This window comes from Ambystoma mexicanum, chromosome 2q, assembly GCF_040938575.1.
Source record: "Ambystoma mexicanum isolate Mex_15411 chromosome 2q, UKY_AmexF1_1, whole genome shotgun sequence".
NCBI lineage: Eukaryota > Metazoa > Chordata > Amphibia > Caudata > Ambystomatidae > Ambystoma > Ambystoma mexicanum.
Genome location: NC_090924.1, coordinates 645,998,383 through 646,002,464, shown reverse-complemented (window position 1 = coordinate 646,002,464; position 4,082 = coordinate 645,998,383). Strand labels below are relative to the sequence as shown.

At 50.2% G+C, this 4,082-nt stretch overlaps 1 non-coding gene across 1 annotated transcript; it reads left to right on the top strand.

Moving 5' to 3' along the window:
* The first annotated feature begins 221 nt into the window (after positions 1-221).
* TRNAT-CGU (transfer RNA threonine (anticodon CGU)) lies at positions 222-293 on the top strand. Its single transcript has one exon. It is a non-coding gene; the product is annotated as a tRNA-Thr (tRNA).
* The last annotated feature ends 3,789 nt before the right edge of the window (positions 294-4,082 follow it).

Below are 4,082 nucleotides of genomic sequence, written 5' to 3'. Positions count from 1 at the left end.
CTGGAATGAAGAGCAAACGAGAACGGCAATCTGCTAATATCGCCCCAGGTTGGGAAAGCAGACCAGGTCTGGCTAAGCTGCCACGTCGAAGTCATGAAAAACAACGAAAGACGAAAATCGCCTGTGAAAGAAAGCGCTGCCGCCACTGACTAGAATTGTGAAATGAAAACATCCCGGATAATGCGTCAGAAAAGAACGTTTGGAATGAGCAGTGCAATAGAGGCGCGGTGGCCAAGTGGTAAGGCGTCGGTCTCGTAAACCGAAGATCGTGGGTTCGACCCCCACCCGTGCCTTTCTGCATTTTTTAGAAGGATTCCAATTTGCACCGATTTCGGTCATACACCCGGAATTGGTAAACAGAACTGTGGGAGAGAAATACAAAAGAAAGCGCCACCTGGAACCAGAACATAAAAAAATCCGATATCGCCCACAGTATCTGTATCACCACAAATGTTAATTCCTGGTCAGCTTTCGCAATTAAGGTTGGGCCTTGGCCCGGAGGTAAGTCGTTGTTTCCTTGTCGCAGAAGATACGAGTTTGGGGCCCAACTTGTATTGAAAGTGCTCCATCTAATTTCCTACATTGCTTTTGCTATACCTGCATATTCATATGACTCCAAAACGTTGGACTAAAGTTGGAAACGGAAAAAACGCTCACCCTACTATGATTAAAGTAGAGTTTCTTTCGATCTTTTGCGTCAGGCACAGGCTCGGACTGGCCTATAGGGCAATAGGGCAATGCCCCAACCAAAAACACAAAAGGCTAGTGTGGTCCAGTTTTTTTGGTCAAAGTAGGCGTGGGCCAGTTTGATAAGTTACTTCAACATGTGGCTAGTAGTTTTGACCAGTGCTACTGAATGAATATTCTTTCAAATGGACAATTTGCATCACATTTTATCCAAAACCTTCCCCGCGAGCTCTACACAAACAGGAAAGAATTCCCATTTGCAACTGTGGACCACTTTTTCATTGGTGCCCAAGACAATTCTATGCCCCAGTCCGACCCTGGTCAGGCATGGTCATGGCGGAATGGTGGCATATCATTGGTTAGCGCCTGTGAAAACACACAGTGTATGAGTAGCCAACGGAAGAATGGTTGATGGTGCATTCATCGGACGAAGGGGTGCAGAGTGGATGGTAGCACAGCATATGTGAGACATTTGGCTCAGGAGACATAGTGTAACAGAGTGGGTAACAGTAGTGTAGACATGCATGGAATGTTTAATATCCCTGTGCTTGCCATGTGCCCTGCTCCAGAATGGATGGTATGAATGATGGGTGCTAGCATGGAAGTTAGAATGTGGGTGAGTGTGGAGGAGGGAGTGGCAGTTGGAAAGGTACAGCTGTGGTAGCAGTTGTAATGTGGTCAGATGACGGTGCGACGGCTACGTTGAACCGTTGCACGTTCTATAATAAAGGGGGCGTTCCTGGGCCTGGCTAGCAGAGCATGCCCGGAGCCCAACGGCAGCAGACCTGTGTCCGCGTGGTCATTCATGGCAGAGGAGGAGGCCTACACCAGGGGCTCCATGAGTGCACATACAAAACCTTAACATTGGCGACGAGGACGGCGCCTGGGCAGGGAAGAGGATTTCGGTCCGCACGGCGCCAGCGGGTGGCAGGGTTCATTCCTCTCAGTGCCTGCCAGCTGCAGTTCACAGTAATATTTTGACTTCCATTTTGTTCATCCCGGTGGCAGCGGCTCCTATGTGGAGTGCTCGTGCCCCCATGGGATAATTTTTGGAACCACTGTGCAGAACCCTGCGGTGTGCACACCGCGTAGAATGCCCAAGCGAGGCCCAACTGTCAACAAAAAAAAAGATTTGTTTGAATGCGCATGGAATCAATCAGTGTCAAGGGAAGGATCATGGTACAAGAGTGTGTGTAAAAAGGCAGATGAGCTGAAGACTGTGAGGACGGTGAAAGGAGCTCAGGGTCGAGAGGTGTTTGAAGCACGAAAGGAAAGGCATCCTGCCCCAGTGGTGTTGGTGACGTACTGAGTTGCGGCCTCTGCCTGCACAGAGGTGCTTTTGTGCTCTTGCACGTCAGGAGTTGCTGCCTCTACGTTAAAGGAGGTGCCTGTGCGCTCAGACACGCGTCGACTTGAAGGAGGAAGGGAACCATGAGTGAGGACGAGGGTGACAATCAGATGGATGGTCAAGTACCTGCAGGAGGTGCAGTTTGAACAAGAGGATGCCTTCGCCAGCAAGGCTCTCTGGCCCCCATGCCGGAGTTCGACACACCAGGCAATTCATGAAGCCTGGGGCCGGAATGGTGGAAATTCTTTGACACAGACATTACTAAGGACATGCTGTTAAGCTCTGCTGGGGCTGAAGCCTTAGGGAACGTGCACTTCGCATATGGGGTGTATGTCGAAGACATTAATGCTTCAACACATGAGTATGCCCAGCGGAGCTAATGTTCCGCCAACCTGTGCGCTTACGGCTACCCTAGGAGACCCTGCAGGAGGAGAGGAGTCCATAGGAGAAGGAAGTGTGGAGCAGGGATGACAAGGCTAGAAACAAGATGGAGTACGCTGACCACAAATACCAGGCTCGGCAAGCAAACTTAAGGGTTGCTGATCATGTCCTGGTGCATCAGACTCAGTTCCTCAAGGACACGCCGCCATTTGACCCCTGCCACTGACCATCACTGACTTGAAGGGATCTATGGTCACTTCCGGGAGAGCCGGTTGGACAGTGACGAGGAACAGCTCATTCTTCAGGAAGACATATCACGGCACACCACAGGTTCATCAATTCGGAAGCGTAGACGAAGTGCGTGTGAGAGAAGTATCTGAATATTCGGGTTATGAAGAGGAATTGGATACAGAGGGACAAGCATCTCCCGAAGGGGGACGAGGTGAGAAAGATGCGCAACCCTCAGCCGAGGACAGACAATGCCGCACCACCCGAAAGCCGAGACGATGGATGGAAGAAATGGGGGAGGACAATGTTATTTTGGGGGGAGGTGTAGCGTTGCGCGTGATCACCTGACCCCAGGGACACGCAGCGGCACATCAGGTTTGACCGCATGACCAATGTTAATGTAAATGCGCAAAGCGCGCTAATAAATCAGTTTCATGCCTGATGAGATCCTGTGTGGCTGTGTCCTCATTTCGCTAACACGCTCGCCCTGATTCCCAGTGATGATCCGACCGTCTGTGCAAGACAAGTGGTGTTTTGGGAGGGTGAAAATGTATTCAAGACGAGTGACATCCTCCAAAAACAGGTGCGAGTTAGGAGGTATGCAAGCTCTTGCTCACCAGACTTTAAAGGCACTCATTGCGTTCCGGTTCATGGGCAGGATACATTGAATTTAATTGATATTTTATTCATATCGCTCGTACACAAGTGTTTCAGAGCGCGACAAGGCAAGGGAGGTGAACAGGGGAGAAAAAAACAACGATCTTACTAGGCCCAGTGACATTGAGAACGCAAGTGCATGGGTAAGGGAGAAGGGGAAAAGTGCATGGAAAGGGGGAGAGGTGGAAAGTGCAGAGCAGAGGAGAAACAGATAAATAATAATAAATAAATAATAAAGGTAATAAACAGTAGTAGTGCAGCCAGCAAGTGGCAAGCACTGAGTTTAGCAGACAGGGTATGCCTGATGAGTGCAGAAGAAAAGGGGGTGGGTGACTGCATGGGTACAGATACAGACCCCAGTGCAAGGGGTGGCCCGGAGGCAGTGCAGGAGTGTGGCAGGATGAGCAAGCACTTGGGACCGAGGACAGATGGTGGCCAGGTGCACAATGCAGAGAGAGCAACAGATTAGCAGGAGATAAGGGGGGCAAAGGCAGATGCAAAGAGGAAGGTCTTGATGTGCGTCCGGAACCGGAGATGGTTCTCCTCAAGTTTCAGAGTGACAGGGAGGCTGTTCCAAAGGGAGGCCCCAGCCGAAAACAGAGATCTACACCCAGTTTGTTTCTTTGAAAAACGACTGACCCTGAGGGAGTTTGAGGTAGAGGAGGAAAGAGCTCGAGAGGGGAGGTATTTACGGAGGGATAGTTGAAGGTATTTTGGACCCAGGTCCCAGAAAGCCTTGTAGAAAATGCAGAGGGTTTTTAATTTAATCCTTGCATCCACT